Below are 18,968 nucleotides of genomic sequence, written 5' to 3'. Positions count from 1 at the left end.
GTTTAGTTATCCAATGAACAAGTTAATGATTCAACAAACCAACCAACCAGCCTGCAGTCTGCTCAACCAATCAAAGAATTAATAACAAACGAGTTAATGGTTCAACTAATCATCTTGCAATCTAGTCAACTAATCAACAAATTAATGATTCAACCAATCAACCAGCCTGCAGTCTAGTCATCCAATGAACAAGTTAATGATTCAACAAACGAACCAACCAGCCTGCAGTCTGGTGAACCAATCAAAGAATTAATAACAAATGAGTTAATAGTTAAACTAATCAGCTTGCAATCTAGTCAACTAATGAACGAATTAATGATTCAACCAGTTAACCTGCCTGCAGTCTAGTCACCCAATGAACAAGTTAATGATTCAACAAACCAACCAACCAACCAGCCTGCAGTCTGGTCAACCAATCAAAGAATTAATAACAAACGAGTTAATGATCCAACCAATCAGCCTGCAATCTAGTCAACTAATTAAGGAATTAATGATTCAACCAGTCAACCAGCCTGCAGTCCAGTTATCCAATGAACAAGTTAATGATTCAACAAACCAACCAACCAGCCTGCAGTCTGGTCAACCAATCAAAGAGTTAATAACAATCGAGTTAATGATTCAACCAATCAGCCTGCAATCTAGTCAACTAATTAACGAATTAATGATTCAACCAACCAACAAACCAGCCTGCAGTCTGATCAACCAATTAAAGAGTTAATAACAAATGAGTTAATGATTCAACCAACAAACCAACCAACCAACCAACCAACCAACCAACCAACCAACCAACCAACCAACCAACCAACCGACCAAGACCAAAGCCACCGGCGTGGCTCAGTCGGTTAAGGCGCTTGTCTGCCGGTCTGAAGTTGCGCTTGGGCGCAGGTTCTATCCCCGCTTGGGCTGATTACCTGGTTGGGTTTTTTCCGAGGTTTTCCCCGACCGTAAGGTGAATGCCAGGTAATCTATGGCGAATCCTCGGCCTCATCTCGCCAAATACCATCTCGCTATCACCAATCTCATCGACGCTAAATAACCTCGTAGTTGATACAGCGTCGTTAAATAACGAAATTAAAAAAAAAAAAAACCGACCAACCAACCAACCAACCAACCAACCTGCAGTCTAGTCAACCAATCAAAGCACTAATAATAGGTCAACCAACTTTCCAATCAATCTATCTACGAAATAAACTGAATCAGTTTACCAACTCAACCAGCTACCTGTAATTTTTTATGCAAAAGCATATGAGGGGCTCAGAAGCAAAGGGGTACAAGTGACATTTTAAGAACATGAGTTAAGTGCATCCAGGACAAACTAAAACATTTAAAATTTTCGTGGCAAAGGGACACATGTTTTAACCACATCACAGACTAAAATCTAAATAAAAAATTTCACGAAATTTACGAAATCTTAAGTACTTTTAACCACATTTTCTCACACATAACTTAAGTGCACTTATACCACTATGCTTCTGACCCCCTCATATGTGTACAGAAAGTTTGTTCAGGTTTATGCTAAAGTACTGGAAGTTGTGTACCTGGCTTAGATCATAGCCATTACGAATGATTCTTGGAGAACTTGTAATGAAATCTAATTACAGATAACACAGACTTTGAGGAATTATAAACAACACTTGTTGAGAGTGGCGGAGAATCGATTACGTAGCAAGAGTGTTATCTGCTCGCATAGATACGGAATAATTAATGTCTTAACTTCTCCTTTAGTCCCTGGGAGGCTCAATAGTGTAGGTACACATATTAACTTTACAGATCTGAGAGCGACTTTCCGTGATAAGACAGGAAATGTGGACTTAGAAGAGTGGGTTTGTAAAGTTATAAGAGAGCTTGCATAGAAATAAGATTTCGATATGGTAAACCGTACAGCAGACGCATACAAATGCTTAGTGTAAATAATTGTACAAAATATTGTCTTCTTTTGCTTTATACAGGGACATCATTTTATTTTTACTAACATTTCTAATATTAACCTGGCTATACCTTTGAACTAACGGTTGAGAACCAGAAACACCGTTTGCTACCCTCTTCCAAGACTGGAGTTCGATGATACTGGCGTAAAATACAAACAAATCACTTTCAGCGTATTCTGAATCTCACCGGACCGGTGGACAACAACGACGTCACGATCCAGAGGAATAGGAACAAAACTGCTGGAAGGATTGATGTCTGTCATGGCGACTGTGTAAGTTGTTATCTGTGCTACGCTAGCAAAATTTTGCGAAATTTCCGTACTGCCATCTCGTTCAAATAAAAGAGATCATAAACAACTTATTTCTTGAACCGGTAGTAATAACTGGTCCGTTGACATGTTCGCTCATAAGCCATTAACATACTGTTTTTACGTTCTGCTCATTACAAACAATACAGCAGAACTAAAGCTGAACACACCGCCATGACACAACAGTGCACGATGTCATTCGTCTGCTAATTCCCGCCCTATACAAGAACCAATCACATTCATGATGGCGGCTGATGGAGACTGCCGCCACCTCTGCAAGTTGATGGCACCGGTGCGACACCGGTGGAGCATCAATGACGTCATCGGTGGAATTCGGAACACCGTGATGCCATCGGATTGCTCACCGGTGATATTCGGAATACGCTCTTTACTAGATAAAGGAGGGAAGAAAAGTAGTTCATCCATTTACGTAAACTAGGAAATATCGCGATTTTGAGTTTGATAATTTACTATTTAATTTAAAGCATACGAGTATACAATTCATGATCCAAGTTACACAATACATAGTAAATAAATTAATTCAATTTACAAGCATACTTTCGTTAAGTTAAAACAAATGGTGGAATTCATATCAAGTATATTAATTCAATTTACAAGCATGAACAATTTGTCAATTGAACTATACAGACTACTATTCAAATTACAAGCATACACAATTAATATGTTAATCTATACAGATTATTGTTCAATTTAAAGCGTATACAATTCATCAGCAGCTATACAAAAATAAACAATACATAGCAAACATATTAATTCAATTTACAAGCATTAACAATTCGTCAATTGAACTATACAGACTACTATTCAAATTACAAGCATACACAATTAATATGTTAATCTATACAGATTATTGTTCAATTTAAAGCGTATACAATTCATCAGCAGCTATACAAAAATAAATAATACATAGTAAACATATTAATTCAATTTACAAGCATTAACAATTCGTCAACTGAACTATACAGACTACTATTCAAATTACAAGCATACACAATTAATATGTTAATCTATACAGATTACTGTTCAATTTAAAGCGTATGCAATTCATCAGCAGCTATACAAAAATAAACAATACATAGTAAACATATTAATTCAATTTACAAGCATACTTTCGTTAAGCTATACAAAATTGTGCAATTCATATCAAGTACTGTGCTCCTGCCAGGAGAAAGTCTCTGCGGGATGAAACGCAGCGGGGTAATGCTGTGAATGAATGTTGATGTCATAAGATGTCATAAGGTCACTCGTGGGTACTCGTATCTCTATTGGCTCGCTCTCACAGCACAAACAATAACATTGTTACACACATATTTATACTACCCTAGTTACAAAATTAGATCACTGTTAATCTCCTGGTCTTTAAATCCCTCCATAAAGGAAATAACATATGCAGGAGAGCGCATGGTTTTTAAACTGAAGTTATAACGATAATATTATCTATCTACTTCGCTCCAATAGATGACGCAATAGTAAGCACATTCCTTTCACGGTTGATCTCCTGGTTGGAGAACAGTAGATTAATTCAATTTATAAGCATAAACAATTCATCAGTTGAGCTATACAGACTACTATTCAGTTAACAGCATATACAATTTATCAGTTAAACTATACAAAAATATACAATAGATACTAAACATTAACTCAATTTAAAAGCATATTTAGTTGAGCTATGCAAAATTGTTTCAGTTTTTTCTTCTAATCGTAACCATCTACTTGTTAACTTATTGAGTTTAGAATTTATTGTTTTGGTTTTATTTTTAATATTGTATATTTATTTGAATGGTCTTAATTATGAATTATTTTTAGAATGTTTTTAACAACATTTCATATCACGTAGATCAATCCATCTACCCACTTACACATCTGTACATTCATTCAGACAACCATAAGTTTATCCATTCATATGTCAGTCTGTACGTTTATCCATTCATGCATCCAGACATTCAACCATTTGTGATTAACCCTCTAACCATTATCCATCCGTCCATACATCAGGACTTTCACAGCCATCGCAAGGCTCAACCAAAGATCACAGTTAGCTTTTATTTCAGACCGTTGCTACACGAAAACAAAGTGGGGATTTTTAACTTGAGGTTGAGACGATATCTGTCTCCATACAGGGCGATTCATTATTACGTGTAAATACTTTGTGTGTGTAATGTAGATATGAAACTAAGACTAAAACGTTCTATACAACTTTTTCTCAAAACCTTTAATTCCAGACTTAACGCCATTTTGCGTGGAACTTGCGCTCCCAAACAAAGAAAGGGTAACACACCAAATGTAAACTAATTATCACTTTCGTACAGTGCATTTGAACTTCAGTACAAAAACAACCAAAGTCACTAAACCCATATTCTCGGCAGTCTATTTATGCACGTTTTGTGAACTAAAACCAAACACAGTAAAGAATGTAAAGCAATTTCTTCTAGACTTTACACATTTGCACAATTCTTAGTGTAATGCATGTTCAAAGTGCTGTCCCTCAACTTGAAGACATACCTGTGCTCGCCGCCTTAGTGATCTCTGAACTTTACACAGCTCGTTCAACTCATCACGAACAATTCCACACGGATGTTCAATTCGCTGTTGTAGTACTTCTACGTTAGGTACAGCAGAGGCATACACTAACGACTTCAGGCGGTCCCAAAGGTAGAAATCTAGAGGATTCATGTCCGGTGATCTGGCTGGCCAAGGAGTTGGTCCTGCGCGACCTATCCATTGACCTGGATACACAGCATTGAGATACGCCCTTACGTTGCGGCAGTAATGCGCAGGAGCACCATCGTGCATAAACCATAAGTTCACTCGCGTTGCAAGAAGGATATCATGTAGCAGACCATGCAATTCGCGTTCCAAGAATGCGCGGTAGATTCCTCCATTGAACCGCGGAGGTACAACTCGAGGTCCGAGTAACTGATTCCCGACAATACCACACCAAATGTGTGGGAGAACAGTAATGTCTGTGCAGTTACTGCGATATAGGTGTCATCTACTGGAACTCTGGAATTAAAGGTTTTGAAAAAAGTTGTATAGAACGTTTTAGTCTTAGTTTCACCTCTACAATACACAAAGCATTTACACGTAATAATGAATCACTCAGTATACGACAACACGGAACATAACATTCATCATCATCATCATCATCCTTCACGAATTAGGCCTCTCTAGACCTGTTTCAGCCCCATCTAGCAGTCTTCTTAAAGGTCTTCCTGGTCGACGATGTCCTCTAGGTATATATTGCATCATAATTTTTGGGATTCTTGAATTTTCCATTCTTCTTACATGATCTAGCCAATTTAATTTGTATCTGCTGATTTTTTCTTCTACTGACTCTACTTCTAATTGTTCTAAAATTTCTTCATTCCTTTTTCGGTCTAAAAGAGTATATCCTGCTGTCCTGAAAAATTTCATTTCCGTTGCTTTGATTCTGTTCATGTCTTTTTTTCTTTAATGTCCAAATCTCGCTTCCGTATAAAAGGGAGGGTAATGCTAGTGTATTATATATTTTTATTCTTGTAGATTTTTGTACTAATTTAGCTTTTAATGTATTGTTTATTATTCCTAGAATTTGTGTAAATTTGGTAATTTTCTTGTTCACATCTTTTTCATTTTGATAAGATATTTCACAACCCAGATAATTAAAATTTTGCAATCACAAAGAAGAAGAACTAGAAGAAATATTGAATAACAAGCAGATTAAAATAGCAGCAATAACAGAAACAAAAAAGAAACTAAAAGGCACAACTGAAACAAAAAACTACGTAATCATATATAATGGAACATAACATTGTCAATGGAAAATGATAACGTCCTAGTTGAGATTCGAACCAATAACAGAGACTTTACCGGGCAAATGCTGTGCCTTTACCGTTGCGTACACTTGGGCGCCCGTTATTTTGAGCTGCTCTTGTGTAAATGATCCTTAATGCAAGCGACTCAGAACAATGACCCCTCGGCGGAAGTCGTAATGGTACACATTCTGTAATGCAGTCACTCTCGAGAGAGATCGGGCTGGCCCTGAGAGATAAAGAGCTCTTCTAACAACGCGGTGGAGCTTCCGCAAATGCAATTACTTAAAACTCTTTTATCTCAATTTTCCAATCGCCTCGTCAATGACCTACTTGACGTCTGTCTAAAGCTACTTTTGCTCACACGTTCGCCGTGTTACTGAATATGGAAATATTTTATGATTAATTTACAATACAGATTTTTTAATATTGAATTTATGGGATGTCCTGCATTCGTTATAAAATAATCAAGAAAATCGTGTATGTACGAGAAACCAAGAAAGAAATTCGTTAACTTGCAGAATAATGTAGTATACTGTTGCCAATGAAGCAGCGGTGACCAAAGCGGGTATCGTGATTACTAGGGAGCGGATTTTTATGTGATGAAAGAGTAATGGAACGGAGAAAAATTCTCTCCGGCGCCGGGATTTGAACCCGGGTTTTCAGCTCTACATGCTGATGCTTTATCCACTAAGCCACACCGGATACAACTCCGACGCCGGTTAGAATCGTCTCAGATTAAGCTCCAACTCTTGGGTTCCCTCTAGTGGCCGCCCTCTGCACTACGTCATAGATGTCTATGAACGCAGGACCGAAGTCCACACATGTGCTGAGGTGCACTCGATATGAGTGACTGGTTGGCCGGGATCCGACGGAATAAGCGCCGTCTTAAATCACGAAGTGATTTACGCATATCATATATATTATTTTAATGTACCGAAGTACATATGATATTTCCATGCAGATATTCTGCGTCATCATACGATGAAAGAGTAATGCAAAGGGAGAAAAATTCTCTCCGGCGCCGGGATTTGAACCCTGGTTTTCAGCGGCGTCGGAGTTGTATCCGGTGTGGCTTAGTGGATAACGCATCAGCACGTAGAGCCGAAAACCCGGGTTCAAATCCCGGCGCCGGAGAGAATTTTTCTCCGTTCCATTACTCTTTCATCGTATGATGACGCAGAATATCTGCATGGAAATATCATATGTACTTCGGTACATTAAAATAATATATAGGATTTTTATGTGCTAAAATTTTAAATATATTTATTTTTTATGTGCTAAAAAGTACGAAAATATTTGTCAAAAATAAAAATATATATTTTTTAAATATGACAAAATACCTCACTTAGCTTCAAAAAAAAAAATGTTACTAGGTACTCACCAACCACACTTGAGTGCTAGTAGTTGGCCGAGAATTGCATTGAACAACAAAGGTCATCTCCAAATTCTCCATCACAAATGCATGCCAATTATCTCTGAACGATTTATACTGTGAAAATGATCTTTCCACATCACAGGACGTCAGACGTGCATATTTAAAGAGAGGAATGTCACAAACACAAACATCGTCAATTTCACCTACAGGCACATCCTCCAATACTTGAGCAACTTTACACATTTTTTTATATCCACTGTTTTCCCCAAACACATTCTGGAATTTGTCCCTTCTGAACTTGGTAGCGAGTCTAGTTTAATTTCCACGGCTCGCACCTCCCTGTTTCAGACAACAGGTTTTTGGATGTTTCGAGTTTTTTATGGTGTCTCACAAAATGCTTAAAATTGCCAATAGGAACCCCAAATCTTTTCTTAAACAACCATCTTTCAATATATTTTGAAGGATATCGATTGACGAAGCCCGATTACAGGGAATTACAACAAGATGTATTGCCTTACTTGATAGACATGAGCGAAAGACGAGAGATTTGTTTAAATTAAATAATATTTATACAGGAGCTCTTATCTGTTGTGTTCCACAAACAAAGCGTGGAATGAAATCATCTTCAGTAACAATAAACATTCCTAATTATGTGTTGCAAGATCTCTCCTCCTTGTCCATGTTAATTTATTCTCTAATAATAACATTGATATGCTGCGTAGCAGTTCTCAGAACTTGAGGCGATACTATTACAAAAATGGATCACGGATACACCACACAGCGCTCAGAAACACGAAGCAACCAAGGTTTCTTAAAAAAGATAACGTACTTCTGAGCGATATAATTGATTTAGTTTTGAAATATTTAAAAGTTTTTGTAAAAAATTATTTAAGTAAATAAACTCCAAGATTTATGTGTTTATAATAGATTTCCTCAAAATACGTATTTACATAATTTTTTTGTGATAATATGTGTTTTTATGTGAAATAAAATTCGGATTTTAAACTTGAAACTTCACGTTCGGAATTTTTAACTTTGTTAATTGTGTTTTATCACACGCAAAAAGAATATTTAATTACATAGGAATCCGCTCCTTAGTGATTACATCGTGTAATCACAGACATTCAAACGGGTACGAGGAGTTTCCTGTACATTGTTGTGTGTTTCATTCATGTACTGAAGGCAAGCAGTGGCGGTACCATGTTGTTCTAGAAACTCCACAAGCAGTAAGAGGTGGTTTCATAAGGAATGAGAAGGAGAACTTCTTTGTTGTTCTGTCGGACAAAATGTAATATGTTTACTTTGCTCAACGATTCAATTAGGAGTATATAGAAACATTAATTGCCACGCCGAATAATGTATTATTATTATTATTATTATTATTATTATTATTATTATTATTATTATTATTATTATTATTGACCACTAAGTATGTGTTTCTATAATTCTTTTGTACGTGCATAAATATTGAAATTTTTAAATCTTCTCCCAAGAATGATAAAATTATTAGGTTTTAGCTATCTCATTTTATTCTCCTTAATCTTGAGATAAGGATAACTATTTATTAGTTATTCATTTAATAATAATATTGTAGAAAAACTGATTCAATATTATGTGCCAATGAACTGTTAAACGCCAGGAATTAACATGTCTTAAATCATAGCCAGGAAGAGAAAGATGACATAAATAAATGTAAGGATGTCAGCTACTTAATGGGGTTTAAAACATCTAGTACTCTAAAGATTTTTAATAGAACGAATTTCTCAAAAGAGTAGTGATTAAAATGGCTTAAATAACTTGTCCATAAGAAGTTTCTAATTATGATAAAACTACGAATTTTTCGACCAAGTATCGAGAGAAGAATTTAGAAAATTCCTGATTATATTCAAGAGGAAAGCTAAAAAAAAGAAGCAAGAAAAATAATATATTATTCACTGGCTCTTGATGACAGCAGTGACATTAGTGAAACAGCAAAGCTTGAGATTTTTATCCGCGGGATTGATCAAGATGTCAGTACAGGAACCACCACTGATTGTAGTTTTCATGCCAAGTACCTTTCCTCCGTCTCCTTACTTCATAGGCTGTCTGTCGCATGTAATCACTGCAGTTCGAGTTTTGGTCACCGCTGCAATAGACACAAAATGAAGAGCGGAATTACAACAGTCATTTCTTGGGCACGTAACTCATTACATGAAGTACACATACTATCTCGTAAGTAATTTCTGTTTTGAGCACAATTTTAGTTGGAGTGTGTTGTGGGGAGAAATTATTCTAATATTCAAAGTAAAGACCATTAGATCTATGGTCTTGAGGCACTTTTCAGCGAGCTTTTTTATCCAGCAACGGTTCCTGTTTCTGATATTTGATGCGAAGAATTCGGTGATATCAATTCCAACAGCTTCCAAGTTTTTTTAAATTTCTTCCACGGAGAAAGTAGCAATCGATCGAAACAGATGGTAATCTGAAGGCGCAAGATCACGACTATATACCGGGTGCGGTAAAAGTTCGATTCCTCCCAGTTTCTGGATTATTTCCATGGTTTTTCGAGAGGTATGTGGTCTCGAATTATCTTGTTGCAAGAGAATTCTACTGGGTGTTCATTTCAAAGTGTGTCATGACGTCACTGTTGTGAGTCAGCGATTTGAAGCGGGTTTCAGCTTTCATGTCAGAGAAGTTGCTTATTATTCAAGGCGTTCAATCTGAACTTGAGAACGTGTACTGTATAACTTGAACGTCGTAGTAACAGACGGCGGTCTGTACTGTCTGTGTGCTACCATAACCTCTTTTGAACTGTGTTTTGCGCGGGCAAGTCGTACGCAGGGTATTTGTTATCATAGGTTGCGTACGGCAACATTCCACAATACAAATCAAATGTTCCGTGTCCATGTTGACCTTCCAAGTTAATGTCAACAAATACGTAAGTAATCGTCTTAACCCTCTCGCCATATCCCGACAGTAAGAAAAAAACTCACCTCAGTACGTGTTTCCAAACAGTTCACATTCCTGCCACTACCGGCTTTACCGTAGTATCGGTACGTACTCTTCAGAGTGAACGCCGTACTTGCTAGGCAACTTCTCTGGCACACAGGTAATACGCTTTTGCGGAAGTGTAGGAAGACTGAATTCCCTAGGCTCATCGACTAGCCACATGACGACATACGGCGAACAATGACACACTTTGAACTGAACACCCAGTATTTGGATTAACGAATACCGGGTACTTCTCTCTCAAAACTTCATAAACACGTTCTAGCTGTTGAGAAAAAGATCCGCATCGACTGCACCTCCATTTGAAACAAACTCCCAGTGAATGAAACCTTCAAAATTCCACCAGACATATAACATTAAGCCTCTTTCGGGGCTGAACTGATTTTGTTTAACGACGACTTTGGTAGGCTGTCAGAGATCGAGTCACTGTTTTATGGTGTCAGAGTTGCTATAATATAACCATTTTTATCACATGTGAGAATCGTCCTGATAAATCTATCATTCATGGGATGAGCAATAAGCTGACGACATTTAGGTTTATTTTTTATTTTATTTAAATTTAAATATACAGAATAAAGAATATACATGTAAACAAACAAGAGAAATAGAAATAAAATAATAGAAACAATATAAAAAAGGAGACCGAATGAGCAGCGCTCGTGTTCGGTCGCAGTTCAGATATAATATTAATAGGCCTATAAGAGAATATAAAATAAAATAAAATAAAATAAAATAGGAAATAGAATTAAAATTACAGTTACAGAAATTATATAATACAATATTAATATAAGAGAAATATACAAAATAAAAAAAATAATAATAAAAATAAATAAAATAAAATAGAAACTAAAATTTAAATTTTTAAATTACAGCGGCAATGGAATTATATAATATAATATTAACACTCGAGAAGAATAATATCGCACGTGAAAAGTAGGACTATATATATATATATATATATATATATATATCTACTTTGTGTTGAGTCTGTTAAGTTGTGAATTCACGAGGTATAGTTCTTTCATTTTATCTCTGCCTCTGTGCAACGTCACATTTTGCTATGAGGGGAAAGAGCGATACTAGAAAGTTGTAAAGCTTTTTAATGCTCTGACGTCCACGACCAAGACAAGCCACATGAAATTTAACGGCTAATCACCGGCAGAGATGTAACATGAGATCTGTACAAGTCTACAACTTCTAAATAATTTTTTAAGCTTTAATGTGCAATGTATTGTATCTTTTGAGGCACCTTGTTCTTCTGACAAACTAATGATATCTTCACCCTAGATAATAAGTGTAACAGATAACTCCTCGCTATGTTAAAATCGGCAGCACTTTGAAGAGAACAACCGCCAGGATCGCCACCCGTCCGCCGTAAACGAACACGAGATGGCAGTACAGTCGCTAATGCAATTCAAATGGGAATTATGACGTGACTCCTTATGTAACAACTAGATGGCAGCGTAGTAAACCTGACAAAAGTTGTTAACGTCAAAGCATAACGAATAGAAAGAAGTAGTGGTCGCACTCTGTTAATTCAAACGGCCGATACCACGCAGTGCTAGTGCAGAGTTCGCTCAGTCTGTTCCGTGTGTAAGTACGTAAATACATTTAACGTAAGTTGCACTGTTTACCTTTCGCTCCATATACGTACGTAACTGGCATTGTACTTACAACATTAAGACTATTTGAAAGAAAAACACATTCATATATATCACACTGTAAAACAAATAATAGTATAATATGTAAAACTTAATTTAGGGCTGCTTGTAGGCATGCAATATGTACGCACCAACAGTTACTTGTCCGACACTTTGGAGAATTTACGAGATGATTTGGCGGCTCTCGGAGCTTGGAGTTCTCGTCGGATTTGTTTCGTCCGGAAGAAGAACCGACATTTCATATAGTGAAAATTAGTTTCGGTATGATATCCATGACATGATCCAAGCAGCATCCTGTTCCCGGTGGCTGAATTACAATTGAGGTAATACTGTCTATGCACTCGTGAAATATGTCGCCCCACATTCCATCGCTCAATTTTTCTTTTATTGTCTGTTCTGTTTGCATAAGCAAATGAAACACGCACGCACTACAACCCGGAACAAAACACGAAGGCATTGCTTCAAATATAACACGACAAAAACATAATAATTTCGTCCTTTAATAAATAAATCGTGAGAGCTACTCAATTGTCACTCATGTACGAATAATTGCAGATTAGTGTATTGGCACTTAAAGTATTTAACGCACTTAATTACACTAAAAAAAGCAAACGAAATGAACGAACACACTACTGCTTCTTTTATGGATATTCGCTTCCAACTGAGCAATACCGATCGCAGCGCCACTAATTCTCTTGGTCGCCGTCGACAATGCTGAACAGATAGGAGTGCGCACACTTCTTCTTTCTATTCGTTATGGTCAAAGCCTAAAAGGCCGAACTATCTGTTATATTTATTTATTTATTTATTTATTATTTTGCTAATAATTGTAACATAAAATATAATATATACAGAAAAACTTTAGCTCGCCCCTGAAAGAGTAGAACTCGTGCTCAGGGGCGGATTCCTGAATTGAAATTAATAATTAATATATGATCTAGGATTTCACACACTCTTCGAGCCGCGAAAGTAGCTTTGTAATCTTGTTTCCAGTAGTTCTTTAGAAGGCCTCCAATCTCAAAGTGTATCACCTTCATTTTCTATTCTTAACAATAATTGATGACTGCCACATGCTCACAGTACGCAATAATAAACACAGCTCTTGTAAGTTGCATTTCTCAACTAAATAACATCATTAAAACCTTACAAAACATCAAACTTAAACAACTGTCATTATTTCTTAAATTATCTAATGGAAAAAATAAATACATCGTTTTGGCTATGAGTGTTTTCACGCATCTGCAGTCTAATAGAATCCAATAGTTAGGTCTCTTGAGATGTCTTTATAGAATATCTCTACATTGTTTCCTTTCAATTCTATCAATTCCTTCGTTTAACATATTTATGATGCAATGAAAGTGCCCGTAATATTTCCGAACGAGATGGAATATTTCAGTTGCTGGTTATAGTCTGAGGTTTTATAGTAGTACGAATTGCAAGTGGATTCACTGCATTTAAAATAATAAGGCTTTAACTTCGGAATGTAAAAATATTTCTTCGGTTCTCCGTTACGGCTTAAGCGATAACTTTCCCTGTTAACCTAGATTCTATTTTGGAAGGAAAGGAAGTTGAAGATATAAGTATCTTTCTTCCACTGATAGAGGATGTATGTCTCTTGTCTTCTGCTATTCTGTATTGACTTAAACGATCATCTTTAGTCATGTGTTAAGAATGGAGAGTTATAGCGGAAATTTTAAATGTCTTACGTAAATTAAGAATTTATAGAACAACACGAAGTTTCAGATTTTAGAGTTTCACAGTTCAAAAGAAGACATTTTGGCTTACCACCCAGTATTGAGACTTGATAATGTAGTTTTGTTTTGTTAAATGCAGTTCTGTTTATAAGTAGATAGATAGATGGATTTTTAATTTTATTGGGTTATTTTGCGACGCAGTATCAACATCTCAGGTTATTTTGCGTCTGAATGATACGAAGGTGATAATGCCGGTAAAATGAGTCTGGGGTCCAACACCGAAAGTTATCCAGCATTTGCTCGTATTGGGTTGAGGGAAAACCCCGGAAAAAACCTCAACCAGATAACTTGTCCCGACCGGGATTCGAACCCGGGCCAGCTGGTTTCACAGCCAAACGCGCTGACCGTTACTCCACAGGTGTGGACTAGATAGATGGATTTATTGAGTAATATTATACATACAAATTTTATATTATCATAATTTTGTCTTTAATCCAATGCACGGGTCTTCTGACCGTACGTGCTTTGTACCCGAAACAAGTCCTCCTTTGTAGGTTCCCCCACCCCCCCACCTATGATTACATCCAACTACTCTCTACAAGAACACACATATTAAAATGGAAATGGCACAATAAAACACATTATATAATATATCCTAACCTAAAAGACATAAAAGTGTACAGTTGGGTGGGTACTATTATCCCTTCCTCAGTTCGCGTCGCAGGCTTCAACAGCTGCAGTTCTAACCTGTCTCGCCTTCAAGAGGAACAATCCAGTCTTTTGTTCGCATTCTCTATTCCCCATGAGGTCAAGACATGCAAGCGAACTCTTGTTCTGACTTAGCATCGAGGGTGGTTCCAATTCGACACACAGTAATAAAATATGCTTATAGGAATCCTTTTCTTTGCAAAGCGGACAAAGACGCTCCCCTTCTTCGTTGATAATTTTATTACCCTTCCATGCCCCCAATCTTAGCCACGCTAAACCTGCTCTGCTGTCCTTGTTACAAGAATTTATGTAGTCACACCTCCCCCAGTTAAGCATGAATAAGGGTGTAATTGTTTGTCTGTTGTATCAGCGAAGCGTGGTGAATCAGTGAAGTTATGGTTTTCAATGGCAGCGAATAGTTTCGATCAGTGATAATTTATAGTGTGTTCTATAGTATCAGTGAAATTTATTATGTAGTGTCAGTGAAATGTGTTCTAAAGTTTCAGTGAAATGTGTCACAGTGCCAGTGCAGTGAGTGCGATGAGAGTGATGTGAAAGGTTATAAGCAGAGACCGGAAGTTTAGACATTATGAATCATTAAAATAGGCAGGCAAAAAGGCATCATAAATAGCTAAAATACCCCTCAGATGTTAGGCCACACATGGGAAGAATTAGCTTCAAGATACGAACTGTGTCGTGTTCGCAATTGTGGGCGCGTTGTGAGGTCTAATTTGGAAAAAACTTCCATTTTTCTAGAATCTATATAGGCCTATACAAATTTCTTAACAATAAATAGCAACAGTTCTCATTTTATCACGGTTTTACTTTATATCTTCCCAAATGGACGAGTCTCTGGTTCGCTCGGAAGTATCGTGGGTGTTCACCCACTGCTTCGGAGATTAATGGTTGGCTTTATGGATTTTTCAGAGCTGGATGGATCCATACATTTTGGCTCACAGTGGCCCATTGTGCGATGATTGTTCTAGTCCGATAGGTGGTCTGGGTGGCATTCTTGAATCCGGTGCTGACAGGTGGGAAACCTAGACAAAGCACTAAGCCCTTAAATTCTATATCAACGTCGAATAACCGTGCCAGACCCTAGACCCTTTGAACTATTGCACATGTTAGATAAAATGGAGGGAACGTGGCAAGCGTGGGAGGAAAAAGAGAAACGAGGGTTCCATCTGCAACGTCTGCCTACTCCACCACAAATTTCAACACGAACTGGCCGGATAATGGCATATTTCAATTAGGCTATGACAGCTCTCGTCAATTCAGATTTGATTTGATCGAGAGCTGAATTTACTCGCGCATTGGAGGGAAGGGAGAAACCGGGCAACGGAGGGAAACTGGTGACTTCATTCTCTGCACTGATCGGTGACGTCTTACAACTTGCAAGCAAAGTTGACGAGGATTATGGAGAATAAAGCCATAAATCGTACACCATCATCACCTAAAAGTGCAACTTTTCCACGGCGAATAGTCTTCAGTTTTATTTTTATATAGTGAAGACCTGCAATTTTATATATGTAGATAGATAGATGGATTTATTGAGTAATATTTATACATACAGATTTTATATTATTATAATTTTCTCTAAAATCCAATGCACGGGTCTTCTGACCGTACGTGCTTTGTACCCAAAACAAGTCCTCCTTTGTAGGTTCCCCCCACCTATGATTACATCCAACTACTCTCTAAAAGAACACACATATTAAAATGGAAATGGCACAATAAAACACATTATATAATATATCCTAACATAAAAGACCTAAAAGTGTACATTTGGGTGGATACTATTATCCCTTCCTCAGTTCGCGTCACAAACTTCAACAGCTGTAGTTCTAATCTTTCTCGCCTTCAAGGGAACAATCCAGTCTTTTGTTCCCATTCTCTATTCCCCATGAGGTCAAGACATGGAAGCGAACTCCTATTCTGACTTAGCATCGAGGGTGGTAGATATTTTCTACGTAAATGTTCAAATCCGACACACTGTAATAAAATATGGTTATCGGAGTCCTTTTCTTTGCAAAGGGGACAAAGACGCTCCCCTTCTTCGTTGACAATTTTATACCCTTATGCATTGTAATTACACGTTTGTGTTTTTAACTAATTGGCAATAAGAGTACATTTACATAAGAAAAGAAATATTGATGTCCCAAACCATGTTGTTTTTACTATGTTTTATGTTTATCAATGTGTATTGTATTTTTGATCATAGAGGCACATGTATTTATTTAGGGATGATATTGCAGCATAAAAAGTTGTATCTGATGATGTCGGCATGACCGACGAAAACGTTAATACAGTATTAAATTATGTAATATAAAGACTTGTACCTTACACATATAGAAAGTAAAGTCATTGACTGAAAATAAATCTTTATATTATTGTACTTCTGACAAACTTAGAATTCTGTGGCACCTTGAAAGTTACGGTACAGTAAATATGAAGTTTGTGATGGCTGCACGCCACTGATGTCTGAGCAGGCCCTCCACCCTACCCACAACCATGCGACGTCATATGTATTGCTGGTTGCATTGCCTGATGCCATCGTGAGTACAATTCTGCCGATGACTGTTCTAGAGTATCAAGTTTCAGGTTTTTTGGCTGGATATGTAATATTTTCATGTCAGTGTCTATATTGCTGTAGTTGTGATTGGAGTTTGTGATGCATTTCTGCGTAGGTTGAATTGTTGAGTGGTTTGGTTATGGCTGTGATATTTTCCTTGTAACGTGTCTGAAATGATCTTCCAGTTTGTTCAATGTAGAAGTCGTTGCAACTATTGCATGGTAGTTTGTATACACCTGTTAAGTTGTATTTATTTGTATGTCTTGTCTGTGCGTTAAGATGTTTTTTGTAATGTGTTCTGTATGCAATGTTGTATTTTAGTTTCTTGAAAGATGATACAATCTTGTATGTATTCTTGTTTTCGTATGTTAGTATGATGTATATGTTTTTTTCTTGTGTTTGTGTTGTGTTTTATTGTTTTCGTTTAGTTTTTCTTATGATGTCGTCTATTATGTTGAAGTTATATCCATTTTCCTCTGCTATGTTTGTTGACGTCGTACAAAATTTTGTCCAATATTCTTTTGAGAAGATTAACTCCATATGTAGATGAAATTATTAGGTATCATCAGTGTGGTTTTAGGCGTAATAGATCAACTATTGATCAAATATTATGTATTCGACAGATAATGGAGAAAAAATGGGAGTATACGGATACAGTGCATCAGTTATTCATAGATTTCAAAAAGGCATATGACTCGGTTAAGAGATAAGTTTTATATGATATTCTTATTGAATTTGGTATTCCCAAGGAACTAGTTTGATTAATTAAAATGTGTCTCAGTGAAACGTACAGCAGAGTCCGTATAGGTCAGTTTCTGTTAGATGCGTTTCCAATTCACTGTGGGCTAAAGCAAGGAGATGCACTATCACCTTTACTTTTTAACTTTACGCAAGAATATGCCATTAGGAAAGTGTACATACATATATGTATACATAATATACATGAAGTACATAATTATGTAATAGAATACAAAACAACACAAAATAAGATACTTTAGAGATTAAGCACATAAAATATAATAAAATATCATAAATAGTCAAGATCAGTTATATAATATAAGGAGAATATAAAATAAAATAGAAAATTACATATAATCAAAATCAGTTACATAGTATAAGGGAAATATATACTTACATAAACTGCTCTAGACAAACTCGATGTGGGTTACAAAACATAAAAGTTTGAATAGCAAAAACGTACTACATATATAGCATACAGATACAAATGATTAAGTAAAATATCAAGATAATAAAAATAAAAGAAGAAAAAAAGAAGGAAGAGAGACGAGAAGAAAATAATAATAACTTCGTCGTGTGAAGTAAATCGTTTAGAAACTTCCGCAAGAGTCTAGTTCTGTTCAATAAAAACATTTCTAAGTAGAGTGTACTTAAATATTTTAGACTCAGACTGCTCCTGATTTCCTGTGACAAAGGAATTCCAGGAACAAGCTGTGTGTATTGTGGAGGAAGCAGATTAGAGAGATGTTTGATGATATGATATTGATAGAGCAAGGTTATGCTGTGAACGTGTATCACGGTTGTGGTGGGATGCTAAAAGTGTGAAGCGAGGAACTAGGTAAACAGGTGTGGAATTATTTAGAATCTGATACTGCAAACAGAGTGAATGAACTGAACGTCTCTCTCACACTACACACTGCAGGAAAAAGGCTAGGACTTGGCAGCTCGAAAACTTAATACGCAGCGACCCTTAGCGTAGTCAGCCGGTATCATTTGGAAATGCACCTAGCTGAGAGTCAACTCCCTCAGAGTGCTACACTGTCCTCCCACTCCAGAATAATAAATATGTAGCAGGTCTGCATAGTTTAACACTATGGCGTAAGTGCTGGGTGTGTCATGAATATCTAGATTGCTTAAATGACTTGCTACTGTTTACTAATTGCCACTAGTTCAGCTTAATT

The 18,968-nt window shown here is 36.6% G+C and overlaps 1 protein-coding gene and 1 non-coding gene across 6 annotated transcripts in view; both read right to left on the bottom strand.

The window, feature by feature from the left end:
* Nmdar2 (NMDA receptor 2) overlaps positions 1–18,968 on the bottom strand; it is an 825,403-nt gene that overhangs the window by 239,738 nt on the left and 566,697 nt on the right. The gene's annotated exons all lie outside the window — the stretch shown is intronic.
* On the bottom strand, positions 6,682–6,753 carry TRNAY-GUA (transfer RNA tyrosine (anticodon GUA)). The gene has a single exon. It is a non-coding gene; the product is annotated as a tRNA-Tyr (tRNA).

Source organism: Periplaneta americana, chromosome 7 (assembly GCF_040183065.1).
Source record: "Periplaneta americana isolate PAMFEO1 chromosome 7, P.americana_PAMFEO1_priV1, whole genome shotgun sequence".
NCBI lineage: Eukaryota > Metazoa > Arthropoda > Insecta > Blattodea > Blattidae > Periplaneta > Periplaneta americana.
Note: the sequence above shows the minus strand (reverse complement) of the source record. Positions and strands in the feature narration are given on the sequence as shown.